The following is a 23652-nucleotide window of genomic DNA, read 5'->3' as shown; positions in this document are numbered from 1 at the left end:
CTGGACTCCAGGATTGTGCCCTGGGCCAAAGGCAGGTGCCAAACCGCTGAGCCACCCAGGGATCCCCCTTGAGATTCTTTCTGTCCCTTTCCCTTTGCCCCTCCCCCCACTGCTCATGTGCTCTTTCTCCCTCAAAATAAATAGATAAAAATCTTCTTTAAAAAATGGAAAAATTCTGATTTTGACACACATGACTTGTAACTTATATATGCAGGTTAGCCAAGGCACTTTCAGAAATGATCTCCCTATGTTACACAGTTATCAGTGCCTTTTAAAAATATATTACTAGCCAGGATTTTATTGTTACTAGTGGAAATTCTGCTGTCTACAAAAACTGTCAAGACATTTATTTATCATCGTAATTTCTCTCCCCTTCTACCTTCATCTGAATGCCTATGAGAATAGAGATAGTTGTGTGAGTGAAGAGTAGTCATAATGTATGTGTATTATAACTGCAATTTCTAAAGAAGAAATTGTGCTTGCAGTCTTGCTCAATGAATGATCTTTAAGGATCTCAATTAGGACTTAGGATCTCAATTTCAGGACTAGACATGCTGGTCTGCTTTCTCTTTAAAACAAAGTTTGTTAAAAGATTGTGATCCAGGAAAATTACACCATGTTTTCAGTTTATTTATTTTTTGAAAGGATTTATTTGTTTATTTTAGAGAGAATGAGGGATAGAGCACACACATGTATGGGGAGAGGCAGAGGGAAAGGGAGAGAGAGTCTCAAGCAGATTCATTGCTGAGCATGGATCCTGAGGCAAGGCTGGATCTCACCATCCTTAGATCACAACCTGAGCTGAAACCAGGAGTTGGATGCTTAACCTAGTGTATCACTCAGGTGCCCCACCAAGTTTTCTGAATGAGATTAAGAAAAATAAATGTAAAAATCAGACATTATATTGATTAAGTATTTTTTCATGATGAGACCATGTATTTTTTTTATTTTTAAAAGATTTATTTTAACATATCCCAAATAATTGACCTCCAAACACACCATTTATTTATTCCTAACCATGACTGTATCAGTTCTAACCTGGTTTTTCACTTGGATATTAGCTACCTGAATGTTCCAATACTGCTTTAACCACCTCTTGGTGTCTCAGCCAAGAATGCCTGTCTCAGTTCAGCCTGGAAATCCACCACAGGGACTTGCTGCTGCTGAGATCACCTTGGGTACAGCTGACACTCTTGGTTGCTCAGTGAGGCTGTCCTTCTACGTTTGACTTGGACTTCCACCTCTGGGACGTGCTGTTCCGTAGTCCGTCTCAGGTGTAAGCGGTCCCTGGAAAATTAGTTGGATCTCCTTAGACTAATTGAATGAGTCTTAGAAGAAAGACTCATTCTTGAGTGCACCTTTTAGTGATAAAAGAAGACTCTTAGGATCAAAGAAAGCTTCATTGCTTCTTCTGTTAACGTGGTGACCCTTTGGGTCCTGAACTCAGAAGCATTATTCTCCTTCCTAGCCTTCAAGGCTTGATATTCAATCCAAATGTGACTCCTTAGTCATTCTGAGCAGTGTAATTTTTTCTTAACCCCACATTTTGCAAACTGTCTGGGAGAGTGCTGTCTCAGAAATCTCTCCCTTTACAAATCCTAAATGATAGACAAGACTTTCTTCTCTCTCACTGCTGCTGTCCTGGCTGCTCGACTGCCCATGTGGCTCCCTTCAATCTAAGTTTTGGAAGGGCCACATGAGGTCCTCCAGTACTGTTTCTAAATTCTGACCATGACAGCTGCCCAGCATCATAGATGCAGCATTATCCTGAGACTCTCTGGAGCTTCTTTATCCTTCACTAAAACTGCTGCCCCCAATGTCTATCTTTGCTATGAACAAAACTGTCCCTGGCCACAACAGATGCTCTCTTTCAGTGATGTAGAGATGATTCCTCTGCATTTCTGCCTTTAGTAGAATGCTAAAAAAAAACAGGAAAAAAAGTCTGTCTCAAGGGCATATACTCTTTTTCCCTCTTTTTTAAATTAAACTATTTTATTTAAATTCCATTAGTTAACATAGAGCACAGCATTAGTTTCAGTTGTAGATTTCAGTTGTTCATCCACTGCAGATAACACCAGTGTTCAGTACATCACATGCCCTCCTTAATGCCCATCACCCAGTTACCCAATCCCCACCCACCCCCAATCTCTCCTCCAGCGACCCTCAGTTTGTTTTCTAGAGTTAAGAGTCTCTTATGGATGCAACTAGACCGGTACTATGCTGACTGAAATAAGTCAGTCAGAGAAAGACAATTATCATATGGTTTTATTCATATATGGAACTTAAGAAAAGAGATAACCATAGGGGAAAGGAGGGAAAAAGAAAACAAGATGAAATCAGAGGGGGAAAGAATGTACACTTTAAACTTACTTGCTGTCTTCTAGCAGAGAGAACAGAGAACTGAAGTCAATTTATCCATTTCTCCCATTTCGCGCCATGAAAATCTGAGGTGGCCAAGATGCAGATCCCCTGACAGAAGTGCTTCTCGTTCTTCAAGATCCACCATGTAACATTTTACAGACACCATTTCTGTTCAACAGGAGGAGCCCCGATTCCCTATCCTGAGTCCCTATCCACATTTTCAACAATCAAAATAGTTTAATCTTTTAATAAAAGCAAAATTAATTTCCTCACCATGAGACATCTGAGTGGCTCAGTTAAGCGTCTGCCTTTGGCTTAGGCCATGATCCCAGGGCACTGGGATGGAGTCCCACATCGGCTCCCTCCTCAGTGGTGATCTCTCTCACTCTCTCTCTCAAATAAAGAAATAAAAATCTTAAAAATAATCTCATCATGATGATCCCTGGCCGAGAGCCCTAGCCTTCTAGGGCACAAACAAACCCCTTGTGTGATTTTTTTGCAGGGAGTGAACCTGTGCAAATTCTGCTGCTTATGCTGATGTGCATTTTATACTGATTTTTTAAAATTTTAATTTTTAAAATAAATATTTATAATTGCTTAACAATTTGTAAAGATTTTTATAATTCATTATTTGTTAAATATTTTCTTGTGTCAAGAACTATGGTGTATTTTTGATTGGAACTCTTTATGGTAGATATTTGAAAAAAAGGGAAAAAAGGAAAGGAAAAATGAGAAGCAGCAATAATTACATTGGTCAGCATCTTTGTCTCTATTTTTCATTCTGCATGATGCTCACTAATAAGCCATGTCTCCCAGTTGCCACATCCCACAGCAGCTTGTCCCAAATGGTAGTGGGGGTAAGGAAGCAGGAATTACTCAACTTTGAAAGGTTTTCTCAACCTATGGATGAATGGATGGATGATCATATGGTTACCTTACTATTTTTAGTGTTTTGTTTCTGAAGTTAGATTACAGGCATCATAAAAAAAAAAAAAAAAAAAGCAAGGCAGCCTTTGGCCTACAGGTGTCTGTTACTAACTACTATTATATATAGGGTGAAACACAGAAACAAAATGACAACTATGAATTCTGTTTGGTGACACCACAGATCGAATCACTTCTGTACTCGGAAGCTTCCACTTTTTTCCATTTTCAGAATAGCACACAACAAAACAAAATGAAATACCAAGTCCTTTGTGTGGTCTACAAAGCCCTACATGATTCCACTTCGATCTGCTCTTCTGACTGTATCACTCTTTCCTTTCCTGCTGCAATCTATCGAGCAACATTACCTCCTCGCTCTTTCCTGGACATACTGGTATACTCTTATCTCAGGGCCTTTGCACTTACTCTTCATTTTTTTTTAAGATTTTATTTATTTCATGAGAATACACAGGAGAGAGAGAGAGAGAGGCAGAGACACAGGCAGAGGGAGAAGCAGGCTTCATGCAGGGAGCCCGACGTGGGACTCGATCCTGGGTCTCCAGGATCCTGCCCTGGGCTGAAGGTGGCGCTAAACCGCTGAGCCACCTGGCTGCCCGCACTTACTCTTCCTTTAGCCTGGATCTCCCTGTCCCCAGTACCCCTGAGTCTTTTTCCCTCATTTGCTCACATCACTGATCAAACATGACCTGCAGAGAGACTTTCTCCAACCCCCCTTTCTAAACCAGCTCCCTTTCCTAGTCCTGTAATAAGTTTTATTTTGTTTTATAGCACTTACCATCTTTTGTTAAATGTTTGTGTTTTGTCTATCTCCTCAGAGACAATAGACAATAGACAGACTTCATGAGTTTGGATTTTGTGGATGGGCCTGTATTGCCAGCACTTAGAAGGGTACCTGGGAAAGAGCAGGCAGGCACTCAGACAAAGCAGATGTTGTCACTGACCCACTCTTGAACCATTTAAGCCAAGTTCCAGCTGCTAATATCTGCATCTTCGAGTGAGAGGATGCTTTCCAGAAACTGTAGAAGGTCATTTTGGCTACCTAGACATCAGGCTTGAGGATTTACTACCCCAACTTCTGCCAAAGGGCAGCCCTCAATTGATAATTCTCAGCGTTTGCTGTTCAAATACTTGTAGATTCCTTGTCCTTCAGTGGAGGGGTTTCTGAGTAAGGAGATTGGGGTGGGAGGAGGACTTTTGGGGCTGAGGCAGCTTTTCTTCACAACACAGTTTATTGACTACTTTCTCTTCCCAGTATCATTTCCCCACTCCCCTTCCTTCTTGCACTTGTCAATATTTCCCTTCAAATTCTTTTTTTTAAATGATTTTATTTATTTATTCATCAGAGACACATAGACACAGAGCTAGAGACATAGGCAGAGGGAGAAGCAGGCCCCTGGCGGGGAGCCAAGTGTGTGACTTGATCCGGGGACTCCAGGACCACGCCCTGAGCCAAAGGCAGACGCTCAACCATTGAGCCACCTGGGCATCCCTCCCTTCAAATTCTAGTCTCAGGATCTGTTTGGAGCAATCCGAACCAAGTTGATAAATATTTATTATTGTTGAATGAATATTCACAGTGGATTCTGGATACATGTTTAGAAACAAGACTGAAGAAGGGACAGTTGCAGCACAGTTTTACAGAAGGTGGAAAATCAACTCAGCATCCAAGAGATGGGATTACTACATCCTAGTGAGACAAGGTGATAATATTATGGGGATAAAAAAGCAAAGCAAAGCAAACGTATCTTGGCAGCATCTGAGAATCAGTATCTGCAACTGGATCCTTACAAAGCTATAAGGCTGAACACAGAAATAAATACACGTAATGCTGACTTCACGGGTGTGAAGCCTATGTGGTTGCACAGGACTCCATGTTCAGAATGACCCTGTACTTGGTTTGAAGCTCTGCTGTTGCCATCTTCAAATTCTTAATAGTGTTTTGGGTTTTCTGTTTGTTTTTTTTGTTTTGTTTTGTTTTGTTTTGTTTTTAGCAAGGAGCCCTGCAGTTTGATTTTTTTTTTATTGGAGTTCAATTTGCCAACATATAGCATAACACCCAGTGCTTACAAATTATATAGCTAACCTAAGGTACACACCATAGTTTCTCATTATAGTTGAGGAAGAGGAATAGACTATCAAGGGTTTGGCATGAGAGAAAGATTTTATAGAGTTAGGTGGTAGAATTTCCTTCTGGTAGAAATTCTAAGGATCTTCCCACAGTTGGCTTTAATCAAGAGTGCTCTTTTCTTATTTCAGATAATTATAGCAGCCTTGAAAGCAGAAATAAATAATTATCAATATTACCTCATACTGTTACTTGGTATAAATCATTAAAACATTTTTGGATGGATGTAATATATATTACTACTTATAGTTTGATTTATACAGAGAAAAAATACAACTGATACGAGTTAGATAAACCATTGTGAAATACTTACAAAAAGGTCACATTTGTCATCTTAATTGACCTCTAGTATTTGTTTTTGTGATATGTGTCCTGTTTGCTGCTGGTGACTTTTCAATTGATCACTCATCTGCCTTTTCAGTTGGAAGGCTGCCAAGGATTTTTGATATTTCCATCTGACAACTGGCTTGTAAGATACTATTTTTAAAATACGCCATTTTGTTTATTTCCATTTAAATACTAAAAAAAAAACACCCTCTTTTGATATAAAAAAGTTACTTGAGAAAAAACAATTATCCCTTGTGAGAAATTTTGGTTTGTGGATTTTTAAGTTGGGTGGCAAGTAAGTAAAGTATTGCAGCATTTTCCACTAACTAAAAACAGCTATCATGTGATGATGGCTGTTACATCTGCAGCTGACACCCACTTCAAAGAACAGGTGCCTGTAGATGTTTAAAAAAGAAAAAGCAGCTCTTGTACCAGTCTACAGCAGCCTTCAGGAAGTGATGAGTGGGAGCAGTGGGAAGACTGGCTCACAGGCAGCTTTGGGTCACTATGTCACAGAGCTGCATCAGGGAGCTTAGGTGCTCACTGCCCTTTCTCCTGAATAAGTCTTCAATATCAGGGGCTAAACTGCTGGATGATAACATTTATTAAAAAGTAATGACTTTACGTGTAAAAGAACGAAGTTGGATGCTAACCCTGAATCTTATACAAAAGTTAACTCAAAATGGATGAAAGACTTAAACATAAGAGATAAAAACCATAGAATTGTAGAGGAAAACAGGTAAAAGCTTCATGACATTGGACTTGGCAGTGATTTCTTACATAAGACACCAAAAGGATAGGCTACAAAAGACAAAATACATAAACTGGACTTAACTGAAATAAAAAACTTTATGGATCAAAGAACATAACAGAGTGAAAGGGCAGCCCACAGAGTACAGAAAATATTTGCAAGTCATGTATCTTATAAGAAATTAATATCCAGAACATATAAAGAACTCCTCCAACTTAACAACAAAAAAAACTCTAAACAATTCAATTCAAAACTGGGCAAAGGACTTGAACAGACTTTTTCCAAAGAATATATACAAATGTCCAATTAACACATACAAATAATCAGCAAAACTAATCATCAGGGAAATGAAAATCAAGACCACAATGAAATATCACTTCTTATCCATTAATGTGGCTTTTATTAAAAATAAAAAGCCAGGAATAAAAACTGTTGTCAAGAAAGTGAATAAATTGGAATTGTGCATTGCTGGTGGGGATGTAAAATGTTATAGCTACTGTGGAAAACATTATAACAAAAATGTTAAGTAGAAAAATTAAGCCAAGTTATTGTGTGATTTAGCAATTCTACTTCTAGGTATATGCTTAAAGGTCGAAAGCAAGGACTCTTAACAGATACCTGTACACCCATGCTCATAATTACATTATTCCCCATAGCCAAAAGGTAGAAATAACCCAAATGTCCATAAACAGATAAATGAGTAAATGAAACATAGTATATACATGCAATGGAATGTTATGCAGCCTTAAAAAGGAATGAAGTTGACACGTGCTACAATATGGATGAAACTTGAAAATATGCTAAATGAAATAAGCCAGACACAAAAGAACAAAGATTATATGATTGATTCCACTTAAAAGAGGGATCTGGAATAGGCTAATTCACAGAGACAGAGTAGAATAGGGGCCAGAGAAGTAGAGAATGGGGAGTTATTTATTTATTATTTATTTAATGGGTACAGAGTTTCTGTTTAGGATGATGAAAAAGTTTTGGAGATGGGTAACATTGATGGCTGCTCAACATTGTAGACATACTTAGTGCCATGGAGGTGTACACTTAAGCATGGTTAAAATGGCAAATTTTATGTTATATACATTTTATCACAACTTTAAAAAAGAAATCTTATCAGGAGTAATATGATTTTTAGAAATTTTGTTAAAAATTAAAAAGAACAATTTTTAGGGGAATCTGGGTGGCTCAGTCAGTTAAGCATCTGAATCTTGGTTTCAGCTCAGGGCATGATCTCAGGGTCCTGGGATGGAGCCCTGTGTCAGATTCCACACTCAGTGGGGAATCTTCTCTCTGCCTCTCCCTCTGCCTCTCCCCAACCTCCTTCTCTAAAAAAAAAAAAAAAAAAAAAAAAAAGTTTTTATTTTATTTTTTATTTTATTTATTTTTATTGAAGTACAGTTGACACAAATACTACATTAGCTTCAGATGTTATTGAATGTTTTACAGTGATAACATGCATATGAATTTTATGCAATAGAGAAAATTACCAAGTGGAAAGCAACAGGTGTTCTGATTGCCTTGCGTCGTGGTGAGTATGATTTTAGACATCTCTCTGGGCATTTCTTTAATGTGGCTGAGTGAGTGAATACATGGACTGTCAGTTGCATGGACTTAGATACAGAACATAAACAATTTGATAAGAATGAGATCATACTATGCATATTATTTTAGAAATAGAAAAGTTATATTTAATTTGACCTAAATATAACCCAGGGGAAAGAAACTAAAATGAAACTGAATTACTAAGATTTTTTTTTACCATTAGAAGGCAGTTAAGACTAGTTCCAACTTAGGTTGGAGGATACATTTTTTTAAAGCTACATGACTCAATTTTGGACAACATGTGAGCTGACTCCATGCAATGAAAGAAAGGTGATTAGTACTCTTATACTTCCATCTCCTCTATCCCAGTCTCCAGAGTTCTGTTACTTCTATTATTTTTGTTTTATTGGAGTTTAGAGCATTTACATCCTATTCTGAAAAATATGGCTCCCCAAATTATTTAGTTTTAATTTTATATCTATATTGCCTTAGTGACCATCAACAGTCTTCTCCCTCCTATATCTATTGTTGAGACTGGTTTCAACACTGCTAAGTTGATTAGCTTTCATTGTTTGTTTTTTTTAAGATTTTATTTATTTATTCATGAGAGACACAGAGAGAGAGAGGCACAGACACAGGCAGAGGTATAAGCAGACTCCATGCAGGGAGCCTGACATGGGACTCAATCCCGGGTCTCCAGGAACACACCCTGGGCTGAAGGCGGCACTAAACCACTGAGCCACCCAGGCTGCCCAGCTTTCATTATTAAAGTGGGTTTTTCAGGATGAGCTGTAGTGTTTGAATGCCTTTCTCAATGCTTTTTCAAGAATGCCTGTATCTCTATATTCAAACACCAAACTAGCAGGAACAGTATTCTTGAGTCATATTCTTCCTCCCACAGAGCACTCTGTAAGCACTGCTATACTGTCTTGTGGTGCTGAATATTGCTGAGAAAATACCAGAGGCCTGACCAATCCATCCCCACCCTCCTCTGTAGATAGCTTATTTATTCTGCTTGGATTCCAGAAGTCTTTCATTGGCTTTGAAGCTCAATAACTTCCCCTGTATATGTTCCATTGTGAGCAATCTGTATCAATCTTTTCTAGTATATGGTACATCCATTTACCCACAGAACTAGCTATTCTTTCATTTCAGAATATTGCTGAATTATGTTTTAAAATAACTTTTTCATTAGGTTTGTTGAGGTGCTGTTTCAAGGACTAAATTATCTTCATGTTGAATAAATTATATCTGTCTTCAATTTACTCAATTATCTTTGGCCTCTATTTCCCTGTTATTCAATTTCTTTGTATTTTGGATTCACAGGAATATTTCAAGCTTTTTTCACTTAAATGTCAGGTAACTCAATATTCATATGTATATGTGTGTATATATATGCATATATACTTAAATATATCCCATTTGTTGTGGTCTATAGATTTTAAAATCTATAACAGTATAATTTTTATTATCAATTTATTTCTTTGCTTGAGAGCAGGAGTCAGAGCAGCCCCAGTGGCTCAGCGGTTTAGCGCCGCTTTCAGCCTGGGGCAGGATCCTGGAGATCCAGGATCGAGTCCCACGTTGGGTTCCTGCATGGAGCCTACTTCTCCCTCTGCCTGTGTCTCTGCCTCTCTCTCTCTATGTCTCTCACAGATAAATAAATAAAAATCTTAAAAAAGAGAGAGAGAGAGCAGGAGTCAGCATGCTTTTTCTGTAAAGGATCAGAGAGTAAATATTTTAGGCTTTGTGAGGCACATATCATTTCTGTCACATAGTCTTTGTTTTTTTGTGTTTTATAATCCTTTACAAAAGTGAAAAACAATCTTAAATTGCAGGTACAGGCCATACAAAAGTAGTTGTAGTTTGTGGATTCCTGCTCTTAGAATCACTTTATCATCTCACTCTGTTTCTTTATTAACTTGACCTTCTGTTCTTTTTATTAAATTTGTACATTCATTACATTACTTCATATAATAAAGTGCTTGAGAAATCTGCTTCTTTTTCTTATCTTTTAATATTATTTATTTATTCATAAGAGAGACAGAGAAGCAAAGGGAGAAGCATTATTATTCCTCTTCCGGTGGGGAGCCTTGATGCAGGACTTATCCTAGGACCCAGGGATCACAACCTGAGCCAAAGGCAGATGCTCAACCACTTGAGCCACCCAGGTGTCCCTCTTATTTTTTTCAAAAAAAGTTCTTCACCTAATTTTGCTGATAAAATATTTTCCTCCCTCCCAGTATTCCTTCCTGTTTATCCCTTTTCTTCCCTTCTTTCTTTCCTTCCTTCCCTTCTCCCTTTCTTCCTTCATGTGTTTGTCTGGTTGCCATGACATTTTCTTCTCTCTTGCTCATGTTTTATTTAGATGGCTTAGTTCAAACACTCTGCCTTTTATAATATAGTGTGGGTGTTCTCCCTAATTCTCTTCCCATTTACCTCTGGGACCTATTTATTATTTCCCCTCTGGGCTAATATATGAGGGCATTTTTATTCTTTCAAACCACTTTTTAAAGAGGTGAGGGAAAAGAAAGCAAACTTAATCGGGGCTCATGCTGTCCTTGTGGGGAAATCTTGTTCTGCAGTCTGTTTAGGGTGTGAAATGTCTTGTCCTATAACTCACTCCAGTTAGCCAGAGGCATGTGCTACAGATGGGTTTTGGCCTCCCACCCTAAGACAGCACAGCACCCTATAGGGTGATAGGTACTGATTGGCTTCTGCCTCAGTCGAGCTTCTAAGTTAATTTTAGGTGCTTCTACTTTTGAGGAATTTCTCTAGACTTTTCCCACAGCTACCAGTAGCACCCTAACCCTACTCTGCAAGAATTTTGGCTCATCTTTTTTAGTCCTTGCTGATTATGTCCAGGGAAGATTTAGAAGCTGTCATGTTGTGTCCCATCTAAAACTTTTGTCCTCCTACTCACCCCTTTTCTAACTTTATAGTTCAATTTTATTTGCTTTTCCTAGGATGTTTAGAAGAGAGATTATTCAATCCTGCCTTATACCATAATTTTCCCTCAGAAGTCCTTTAAAAAAATCTTCACAGTAAAAAACCCTAGATGATCTATACACCAACATAATGCCAACCAGTGTAGGTTAATTGTAAGAGCTATGATATTTTAAATCAAGTAGAATTAATAATACTCAAATACTAGTGCCAGACTATGAGGCACTGAGGAAATGAAAACACAAACATTGAATGGCAGGATAGGAAATGACCCTCAAAGGTCACATTTTGAGCGTCTTGGCTTTGGGACACTGGTTTGATAGAGTGTTTGCAGTCTACTGTTGAGATTGGATCCATCCAGCACCAAACATACACACGTACACACACACGTACACACATCCTCAACAGTAAAAAGCAGTGCATATATCAAGAGACAGTCTGATAGCAGTTCTCAGTAAAGAGATGACATGACTCCAATGTCTAGAGAGAATGAAAGACTTCCTGTAAGAAAGTGAATGTGATCTGAATCTTAAAGGAAGCATAGAACTCATATGTTCTTTCATAATTTTTAAGTAAAAAAACCCCCACTTTATTCTTAGTTTCAAATTACACTATTTTAAACATGCCATGATTTTGGGCCTGAATCACATAGGTCAGGCTTTCAGAAATATTGTGGGGAAAATCAAAGCTTAATGATGAAGTAGAAGTGAGTCCAACACCTTGTTTTCATGTATATCTTCATCTGAAGGCTACCTTAAAATTAAAGACATGGGAAAAGTAATTCACAGCTTTCTCTAGTATTGTGTTCTATAATCTCCAACTTTGTTTTCTTCTACCAGTTGAAAAGTACTGCAATTTTAAGCATTTGTGAAAGAACAGTGTCTTACTAGATCACTAAGAGACAAATTATGGATCCTTAGGTATAGAAGTATGTCAAAATAAATTTTAAACTTATTTGGAAGAAAATCTGAGTGAGATTTGCTAAGAAATTTTAGAAAATGAAAAGCAATGAGAGAGGGTTGTTCTATGGATTTTTAAGAAGTAATATTAAACCACTATAATTAAAATAAGTGAATTGGTATAGGAATGATTGAACAGAGCAACACTCTGAAAAGTCCATAAACAGAACTGGAAACAAGAAAGTAGTATGTGAACAAAGTGGCATTTCAAATCACTGGGGGAAAGGATAGTAATTCAATACATGGTGTTATAGCAAATGGCTAATTATTTGAGGGAGAGAATATAAAATGTATATTATGTATATCCTTTTATACAGAAGTCTTTACGTATGTAGATATTCCACCCCTAGGAAGATCCAAAAACAGATCTCAGAAACAATATGTTCTTAAATGTTAAAACTAAAACCTTTAAGTGCCAGAGAACCGTTAATATCTTTTCAGTCTCTGGGTCGAATAAGCATTTCCAAGCTTGGTGCCAAAGGTAGCAGATCAAATTATGTAAAAATGAAAACGTGAAGGGGTTTTTGGTAAAAACATTAAAAACTAAAAACCAAAGAAAAGAGACTAAAAAAATACTGCTGTTTTTATAGCAAAGGACTATTACATAAAGAGTACACAGAAATAAATAATAAAAAGTGTCCCATATAACAGTGATTAAATATGTGAATGGGCTTTTCACAAGAGAAGAGTATAAAATGAAAGACAAATATCTTTTAAAATTTGGGTATCATTAGTAAGCAAAGAAATTTTAGGTTTTAAAAGGCTAGCAAGATGTAATTTAAAGAAAAATAGTAACAAATGGACAAAGATTGTTTTTTATTTGCTGGTCAAATTAATTCACTGCCAGAAGCACTGTGGCAAGCATCAAAAATATTTAACACCTTGACCAAGTGATTCCACTTCCAGAATTTTATCTTAACTATATCTGTGCACAGGAATCTTCATAGCAATACTGGTCATAATAGTAAAGAAATTGTAAACAACCATATGTTCAGTTAACTAAGTTATTGTGTATCCATTTAATAGAATTCCACATAGCCTTTTAAGATGATGTTTTACAAGAATGTTTAATGACATGAAACAATGTCTATTATAGAAGTAAAATGCAAATTACAAATATTGCATATACTTCAGAACAGTTCCATTTTTTCCCCACAGGCCTGTGCTTTTCTCAGTGATGGCATTTCTGGAGATATTTTTGTCTTTCTTTCTTTCTTTCTTTCTTTCTTTCTTTCTTTCTTTCTTTCTTTCTTTCTTCTTTCTTTTCTTTCTTCTTTTTCTTTTTTTTACTGTTTTTCATTCCCTTTGTACTTTCTAAAATTTTCTACCATAAACTCTTTTAAGGAGAAAAATATTAAATTTTTTGATAGTGTCAGAAATTTTTGCCAGTAAGTGTCTCCTGAGGGAACCACCCTGATAACATTTTGTGGTTTTGATATAATAACATCTGCTTTCCAGAGTGAATTTAATCCTGATGAAGTGTCAGTAGAGTTCCTTAATCAGAAAGACCAAATTGCTTTGTTCTCCTGCAGCACTGCAAAATTATTTTCACAATTGGGCTGAAAAATGGAGTATGATGGTGATAATCAACGAGTGTTCATTATTTAATTTACCCCTTATACCTATAAAGGAAAAGACTAACAGTGAGCATTTGGACAGGCTACATCAGAAATCTGAAGACCCAGGTTCTAGAACATTCCTTTTGTCCCACCAGCTTGAGGTGTGCTTTAAAGCTAATGAGATAATAATAATTGCTCACATTATTATTATTAACCTCTTGATTACAGATTACTTTCCGTGGCACTTTACTGTATTATCTCTAATTCTCATAGCCTCTTTCTCAGAGTATTAAGTCTTCCTTCCTATTTTCCTGATGAAGGGAGAAAGTGGGGTTCCCAAAGCTTGCTGACTGGTACCCAACTTCAAAGTTGCAGAGCAAGCTGCAAAGATACTTCCAGTTTGTTTCATTCACTAAAGCCCTTTTGCCCCAATAAATATCAACTAAAGGTAGTAGCTTTGGTTTACTTTGGAGGCAGTAGTTTGCAAAGAAAAGCTCAGTAAATTATATTGATCAAAAATCCAGACTTAAAATCCAGAACGCTGTGTGCGGATCCCAGGCCGTTCACTTACCTACTAGCTTTGTGGATCTTGGGCTCTGACTTCTGTGTATCCCAGCTTCTTCATTTGTAAAATAAGAACAATAATGATGCCTGCCTCAAAACATCTTAGGACAACTAAAAGAGTTATAAGTGATGTGCTGGAAATAGTGTTTGGTACTTGTTAAAGTAATGATATGTATTTATTGAAGAATTAATAAAGAAGCAGTTTGGTGCCTAATTATGTAATGTTGATAGTGTTCACTCGTAGAACTACTAGCCTACTTAGAGTTTCGTGCATGTGTCATTCCTTCTAGTTACATCTATTTCTCTTGAGCAATGCCCCTATGTGTATATTGAACTAATTGATGCCTTTTTATCACCTGGTCCTCTGCCTATTTGTAGAATCTGAAAAATATGATCAGGAATATCACTAAAATCATCAGTTCATTGACTAGGTTGAAGGTATTTGAAAAGACTTTGTATTAAAAATGTGTATTTATTACTAGCATGGATCAGTTGTCTTCTCAGTAGCTTTCTTTAAATACAGAGGTTTAAGAGAAAATAAAAGTTCTAAAAATCATAATTAGGGTCAAATATAGAATTAATACTCATAATATGATAGTTCCTAAGTATCTCAGCCACTCTTTCAAATGTGTTTCAGACACACAAGATAATATGAATACATGCTTTTCTAAAATTTTATGGGATTCTGTGAGTAGGTATGGGTATAAGTCTCATTTTTTTAAAGATTTTATTTATTCATGAGGGACACAAAGAGAGAGAGGCAGAGACACAGGCAGAGGGAGACGTAGGCTCCATGCAGGGAGCCTGATGTGGGATTTGATCCCAGGACCCCAGGATCATGCCCTGAGCCAAAGGCAGACAGACATTCAACTACTGAGCCATCCAGGCGTCTCTAAGTCTTGTTTCAGTATTTTCACGTGCTTGGACACTAGCCTTTTAAAGAGTTTGTGACATCATACAAACTTCTAATTATGTATTCCTGCCTAGGTTTGCAGGTACAAAGAATATCTTCATGCATTTGTAAAGTCAGAAAAGACAGCCCTATTTCACAAATAATAAAAGAATTATTAAACAATCAAACATGAGGAAACAGAGGAGTAAGTGACTTGGTTAAGCACATGGTGTAAATTAGCAGTGCTAGTTAATTAAATAATGAATTTTTTGGCAAACTATTTTTCTGCTCACTAAACCAGATTAGATTGTTAAAATACATATGTAGAAAGAGAAAATATAGTTTCTCTCTCAGTGTGGTTTATTTTTCAATTAATTCATTACAATATGTATGTATAAAAAAAGCATATCAAACAACGAACTATGGTGTGCCAAGTACCATGGAAGATGTAGAGAACCACAAGAGAGAATAAGGAAAGCTTGGGAGGTAAATTGATCTTTGGAGGATATGATTTTGCTATTGTTTAGAGCATTTCAGATTATTTCTTTGTTCACAGGTGATCAGGCATTAAAAAATATATAAATTCAATTACTTAATGGAGAGCTCAGTTGCATCTAATTTACCCATCACATTAATTCACTTGTTAGTGAACAAATGCAGTAAGAATATCTGAAGTGGTTAGTATCTCAGAAGATTTTCGGCCTCAGGCCAGGCCATTTTCACTTAAAATGTAACCATAATCATGCACATGTCAAAACGCATTCACTCTGAGACTGATATTGGTTTTGAAGTAGGTTAATACTTGTTTAAGTATAGACAGTGAAAATATCTCCTAGATTTTTCCCTCCCTCTTGCTCTCTCTTCCTTTGCTTATCTTTAAGTGCTCAATGTTTGAATACATTGAAATAGCATTTTTATAACATATATTTTTGAAATTCTACTTCATAGCTAACTTACAATTTAAAAATATCTTTTTATTCTTTCAAAAAATGATCTAGGATGGAAACTCCAAATGCATCCTGTATTACAAAAGTGTAACCAAGTTTCATGTTAGACTTGAAAGGCCCAGAATATTTAATCTTATTTACATTAAACAATGGAATATAAATCCAACAAAGCCTCAAAGATTTTAAAAAATTGTTTTTGGAAATAAGAAAACTTAATTTAAGCAGTAAAGATAATTATCATGCTTAAAAAATATAAGTAGCAGTGAATCACCAAGGACCATTTTACTATGAGTCATAATGATATGTGGTCAGAGTCTTTAGGTTTGCTGCTTTTTTTTTTTTTTTTTTTTTTTTTTTAAAGAATACCCTTTGGTGGTTTTCTTCTGCCTCCGGATTTTTCATAATTTGGCATTGCTTTCTGGGGCTGAGACTTTTCATCTCTAGAAGATTCACTACACTATAAATACAGTCCTTGTGGTTCACATGGTACAACAGAGCTGTTCATACAGTCCCCTTCAATGTCACCTACTCAGCTCCTTTCTCCACCCCATCCTGCCGCATGTGCAGACATGTAAAATGTTCAGTTGATAAACAGGATGGCTTAAGGTGAAAGGTGAGAAGAAAAAAGGATAATATGAAGTATTTTAAGGGTAAATGTATTACAATTTTGTATCCCCCTTGGTGACTAACATAGTTACTCTGCCTATAATAGAACATTAATAGATACTTGATGACAGAAGGAATGCATGAATAAAAAGGGTAACCTTTGAGTATAGTTTGTAGCCTCTTTTATTGTATTTGGGAAAGTGATTTAATTGAAACAACATTGTAAATAAGGACACTGGAATAATAATAACCTATGTTAATGGTACCTTATAAAACATATAAACACTTTCACATAATTTATCTCATTTGAACTTCACAAAACTCTTGTTAAGGAGGCAGATGTTATTATAGTTGGAAAATATAAGGTACAAGATCAAAGATGACAGTGTCTTCCTTCAATATCTCACTAACAAAGCACCGACCTCTGGGAGTGTCTGTCCACTGGATAGCATGTCATTAGTTGTGGTCATTGTGGTATGCAGCAAACCATTCCAAAGATTAGACTTCCACCAGTTTAGGGATGAAAAAATGAGTCTAATGAGTAGCCTTTATGTAAACATGGACACAGTGGCGGGGAGTGAGATGGGATAGAAGCTTATAAACTAATATTAAGCAAGCAATAAACATTTAATGAGGACTTACTATGTGCTGGGCGGTTCGATAGTTTCCCTTTCATATATTTTCTCCATTTTGCAAATGAGGTAATTGAGGCTTTTAGAGATTGAGTGATTTTCCTAAGGCCACACAAGCAAGTATGTGCTAGGGACAGAATTATAATATCCAAAAAGTATGATAAAGGTTCTTGTCTTCAAGAGTTTGAAATTTTGTGGGAGGCAAAACTATGAGTTACGTGCATCAACTAGACAGAGATAGAGCACAGAACAGACTCAGTTGTCCTAATTAAGAATTCAAATGGTGCAGATGGCATGAGCTAGAGTGGCTTAATTTTTAGAGTAGGAAATCTGAGCTGACCCTTGAAGGGTGAGTAGATTTGGACAGACTATATGTAAGGAAAAAGTGTTTCAGGCAAAGTAAAATGCATCAGTAAATTGCCAATAGAGAGGTGAGCAAAACAGAGTCAAGAAACAATAAAAAGTCTGCGATCATTTTCATAATCTTAACAACTGGCAGCTTTTATGATATAGGGCATAGTGCTAGCAACATCAGCAAATTTAGAGGCCTTAGACACTTGACACAAGGAGTCAGAGGGGGCGATCGAGGACTGCAGTGGCTGATAATGGTTTCATAGAGGAGCTGAATCTTTAGTTCAATTCTAACAAAACCTTAGCACTTAGATATACACAGAAGAGGAAAGCCAGACCAGAAGAATGCTCTTGGTAAAGACATGCTGGCTTTAGGTGTATTTTAGTAGAGAGCAACACTGTGATGGACCTCGGAGGCCAAGGTAAAGGGTTTATGGTTTTTTAGTCAAAATATAGGACTAAAAGTTTTGGAGTTGCCTGTCAGGAAAGGCAGACATAGACTAAGACTTACTTTTTTTTTTTTTTTTTTTTTAATTAGCCATGTGGCTGTTTATAAAACTGATCGAAGGAGAAGAGAAACAATAGTTAGGTTTAGAACTGCTTTTCTTGTCTACAAAAGAAGACATTGAAAGGTTACACCAGGGCCCTCAGAGGCCAGGCAAGGAATGCCAGTGTGCATAAGGAGTTGGCGGTGAGGAATGGTGGGGATTGTGAAGAGCTGGACAGCACAATCCCTATATTCCACATTTCATAGCTTCTATTTGCTCACATTCTAAAATTTCTGAGAGGATGGGTACATCTCACAGTTCTGTTTCACCACCAGTGAGGGGGGGATTGTAATGTAGTTGTCATTGCCTGTGCATGCATTAACTTGGTCAAGCTGTTTGTGTCATGGCCGATTCAACGTAATTACAGGTATTATTGATACTACATGTATTGATTTTAATTGTAATATGTCTTTTAAAAGAGTATGCTATTATTGGGCATTAAAGTCAAGGTAAGGTATCCAAAAAAAGGCATGTAAACAGAGAAGGGGGCATACGTTTGATAATTAGCTGTATTCGCTTTTAATCACTTCCATAACAAGTTTACACAAATGGTGCTTTAAAACAGCACAAATTTATTATCTTATATCTCTGTAGATCAGATGTCTGACATAGGTTTTATCGGGCTAAAATGAAGGTGGCTGTAGGACTGTTCTCCTTTCTGGAGACTCCAGGGGAGAATCTGTTGCCAGCTTCCAGGGGCTGCTCACATTGCTCAGCTCATGGCCCTCTTCCTTCATCTTCAACACTAGAAGCAGAGGGTTGACTCCTCAATCACATTCCTTTCACTGTCTTGTATATTCCATACATCTCCCTCTATTGCTGACCTTAGCTGGGAAAGGTTCCTGCCTTTAAAGATTCATGTAATTAGGTTGGGTCTACCTAGATAATCTTGCCATCATCTAATGTTAAGGTCCTTCTTTACATCTGTAAAGTTCCCCTATCCCATGTAAACTAACATACAGAGTCCAGGTATTAGGATATTGATGACAATGGAGGCCATTATTCTGCTTACCATATTGGTAAAACAAAAATTCATCTTTTAAAAAATGCCCATAGCTCCATATTCTTGCAAAGTAACAGTCAATACTTTATGAGATCCAGAAAAGGAAGTTATCATAAAAATAGATGCAGCTGTTATATTTTGTTCCTGAGAAATATACAAAAGATTTTATTACAAGCCAACCAGTGGAACTAAATAAAGGGAAAGTTGCCCAATCTCTCAATGAATATAAAATATTTTATAGCCAAGAGGCTTTCCTGATTGAGGTTTGGAATATTGAAGGGATAACAGACTGTTTAAAATCTAAGCCACATAACTTCTCACTATTATAGTGTCTGAATTAGTTCAACATTTTGCCCAGTTAAGTTCTAATGTATTTCAACCTGGACTTGTTAGAACTATGTTGTCCTCTCTTTGCCCCTTCACCTCTTTCTAGTATAAAAGAACAAGACAAGCTTCACCAGTTAAGGTATGTGTTATTCCTGGGCGAGGGTATGTTAGTGACAATTTCCAGTGTGGGTGGATTTAAGCTTCTGAAGGGTGAATATTTTCCAGTTTGCCTTTCTATCAACATCAAACACTCTATTGTCATATCTGCCCCCACTTACTGCTTCTATCTTGTGCCTATTTTAAATGTTCTCAACCTTAAGATCTTTTACAAAGTTCTTGTTTCATCTATTTAAGTTATAATTAATTACATGGAAGCTTTTTGAGAACCTACCTGTGCCAATAACTGTGTCATTCATTCATTCATTCATTCATTCATTCATTCATTCATTTTTGACTGCTGTTAATCAAAGAAGACATAAATACATGTAAAATTCAGCTGTTGTAAGAGCTATGAAGGAGAGATACATAGTATTATTGGCCTGTCAAAAAACATTTGACCTAGTCCAGGAAAGAAAGAAGGGCTTTCTTAAGTGATGATTCAGAGATTTAAAGGAACAGTGGGATTTAAACAGACAAAACTAGGGACATGCATAGTACTTGGCATAGAGTGGGCACTCAGTAAGGGAAATGTTGAATAAATTGTGTCTTGCTCGTGTGTTGGAATCTCTGTTCAACTTTGATACTAAGTCTCTGGGAAACCTGGGTTGCTTTCGATTTCAAAGTGTATCACTCTGGGATGACAGCTGATGGTGTCTTTTCAATCCCTCTATAGTCTCTTTTAAAAGCTGGCTTTCAGGGACCGTTAGCACCTGCTCACTGGAAGAATGCCAGCTCTGTTTGAGATCATGTGATAAGAGAACCATGGCCTTTAGCTACACAGCAACCACACAAGTAGCTGTGGTTTGCCTAGAAAAAAAAAAAAAACTACTTTAGAAACTGCCAGCCTCTGGAGTTGTTGTGACGCTGTCTGTCCTCATGTCTGGCTGTTTGGCTGTTTGTTCCCATGTGTACTGTGACTCATGTTCTGTCTTGTCCCTTTGCTGTATGGTTTACAAAGGTAAAACTCCCTCAAGGGAAAAAACACAATCACATGACTACTTTTAAAGTGGTGGAACTTAGGTTTTGAATCCACTTGTGAAGGGAATGTCCTGTGGAATGTGTTTTGCTTAAAGAAATAAAACATAATCATAATAAATATTAAAAGTATTTCCTTGGTGGTGGTGAAAGGGCAGGAAGGCATGGAAAGGAGGCAGGCCACAGGTGGTATTTCATGAAAGTCATTGGTAATATGCTAACCAAGACCTGTTTGAGGAGATCCTTGCTTGCCCAATACATCAAGGTAGAAAGCTCACACAAAAAGGCATGGGGTTCTAGGATTTATGGGTTGGGAAGGGTAAGGAGATGGTTGTCCTAATCAACCACCTGGTCCAGCGGTGTCAGTTCAACCATAGCTCCCCTGAGGTTTAGCCCTCAGCACCCCCAGCTTTTTCTTTTTCATTAAGTCTCAAAAGGATATGTAAGTTTTTGTCTTAATTCCTATGGCTATGACATCACCATAGAAGCCAAAGTCTTTCTACATAGTCATAAATACCCTGGTCCAGTTCTTAACCTCTGTCAATATCATCACAGAAAGAGGCTTTCCTAACACTAACAGCATCAATATGCCAAATGTATTCTGTGTATCAAGTGTGAGAGTTCACCCATCATTCTGTAACCACGAAGGAGTTACCATTTCCATTTTATAGAAGATACTGAAGTGTAATGATATCACCGGGTTAATACAATTCAGTTACTAAGGGACGTGTGTCTATGTGTGGCTTTTGTGGCTCTAAAGCCTGCACTCTTTGTACTATCCCAAAACAGTATTTTTGGTACTCTGGTTTTTGTCCTTTTTTTTTTTTTTTTTTTGCCATAATCTAGTCATCATGGATAAGAATCGTGAATAAATCACTTCATTGCTCTTTCCAGATCTCAGACTAATTTGCCTAGTTTCAACAATGAGGTAACTATAATAATACTCAAGTGATGGAGTTCAGAATAATTTTTTTCCTCTTCTTCCTTTTCTCTTCTAGATGTGCTGAAGTTAAAGAAAAATAGGTGCCATTGTTTTTTTTCTTTTAACACGTCATTTGAAAATAAAGATCTTTAAGGATCACTGCGAGCTGGGATGTTCAAGTGAAAGTTACCCATACTGACTTCCTGCAGGTGGAATATTCTAAACAGTGCTGCTGGTATTGTAGCTGTGATTATCTCTGAGATTTGAAAATCCATAATGTAGAATCACAATGGTAGTAACAGAATAAGGTGTGGACTACAGAAACACAAAGTTCAGAGCCTTTACTAAATTCATAATTAATTTAAAACCCAGTCAACCAAAGGAAATTATTATATAAACAAAAAGAGAAAATGCATTAGGAGAACTACCTTGTATGAAAGCAGTTGGATTTGTCTTTCCAAGGTGTGATTGCACACACAGAAACACATTAAAGCATTGGCTCAGGGCATCCATCAGGCCGTGCAGCACATTCATCTGTCTCTCTGCAGCTATGGGTAGCTCCTGTAAGAAGTATGCTGGGCTTAGTGGGGGGAAATAATAAATCAACATGTGCCATCACAACCTGCCCAGCAGCTCCCCCGCTGGCCCCAAGGTTGGGGGGAAGTAGATCTTCTGAAGTTGGCTAGAAACACTCAGGCCTAAGCTAAGAGGTTAATTTGTAAAATACTCAAGACATTTATTATTCTTTTTTTGAACACAAACATACCATTGTTGACTTTTTCCCAACATTTGACTGTAGAAAGGTGAATTTCTTTTTGTATAGATCATCTACCAAGAAAAAAAAAATCCTCTAGAGCTTACATTCAAAGGCAATTTGGAATTTAATTAAATTAAATAAATTAATTACATTAATTGGAAGTCATTTTAAAACCTGACTTGTCTCCTTGTAGAGGAGGGAGACTTTCAAGTTTGACTCAAATTCTTATATTAATGTTGCCATTTTATTTTTAAATTTTACTTATTTTATTTTTTAAAAATGTTGTTTATTTATCCATGAGAGACACACACATACAGAGAGAGAGAGAGAGAGAGGCAGAGACACAGGCAGAGGGAGAAGCAGGCTCCATGCAGGGAGCCTGATGTGGGACTCAATCCTGGGACTCCAGGATCATGTCCTGAGCCAAAGGCAGATGCTCAACCCCTGAGCCACCCGGGTGTCCCCAATGTTGCCTTTTTACATTTCTGGTTGACTGGGTTCTAAATTAATTAATTAATTAATTAATTAATTATGAAGGAAGGAAGGAATAGCAGTCGCTGAAATTCAACCTTGACTCTATCTAATCTGTTGAGAATGAAATGAATGCGGCAAATTTAAAGCATAGTCTCCAAGAAAAGATCAAAATTAATGAAGAATCTCGTAAACATGGTAGAGATGCTGTAATCATCAAAATAATTGAGAGTAAAATCACTATAACCTTAAAGGCACTTTTTACTAAAAAAATTATATAAGAAATTTCCCCCAGGAAAACCTTAAAAACGAACAAGAATCTATGTGATTGACCCTGGGTTGTCAGAGCAAAGATTATCCAGGATAAATAAGAGGTGGTGGCTGATGATTACAACCCATTTTTAAAATGGCCATATATATATATAGAGATATATATATATCTCAAATATATGAAAATACTCAATAAGATTACTGTTGTATATTTCCTTTATATCAGAAAAGAAGCTAATATCTTTGGTAATTAGACTGAAGGGTCACCTTGAGTATTAGCCCAGTAGATAGTTCTAAGAATTTTGAGCACTTATAAGAATGCTTGGTAGTCTAGGATTGCTGAAGGAGAGTTATATATCTCTGAAGAATGTCCTTATCATCAATTTTCAGTTTATTCTTACATGAAATCTTTGATTCATGGCAAAAGATGAAACTGAGTTCAGTTGTAGTAGTTCAGGACACGAGAGCAGAATAAGGACATTTCAGGCAGGAAATGAGAAAAAAGTAAAAAGGGGTTTTGTGATAATGATAGATTTTCAAAAATTAGAGAAAGAAATAAACAGCATTTTTCCCCTAGTCCATGCTGTGTATCCTTCCCTGAGCCTGACAAAGCCAGCTCACAGCCCCCATTTGAAGCATCTGTCACTACTTCTGACTTCCCCTCTTCATCTGGTGTTTCAAATGATTTCTTTTTAAGATCA

General features: G+C 36.9%; 1 pseudogene; it reads right to left on the bottom strand.

Moving 5' to 3' along the window:
• Positions 1–956: 956 nt before the first annotated feature.
• LOC112643443 (SNRPN upstream reading frame protein-like) lies at positions 957–4336 on the bottom strand (annotated as a pseudogene).
• Positions 4337–23652: the final 19316 nt, after the last annotated feature.

Source organism: Canis lupus, chromosome 1, assembly GCF_003254725.2.
Source record: "Canis lupus dingo isolate Sandy chromosome 1, ASM325472v2, whole genome shotgun sequence".
NCBI lineage: Eukaryota > Metazoa > Chordata > Mammalia > Carnivora > Canidae > Canis > Canis lupus.
Note: the sequence above shows the minus strand (reverse complement) of the source record. Positions and strands in the feature narration are given on the sequence as shown.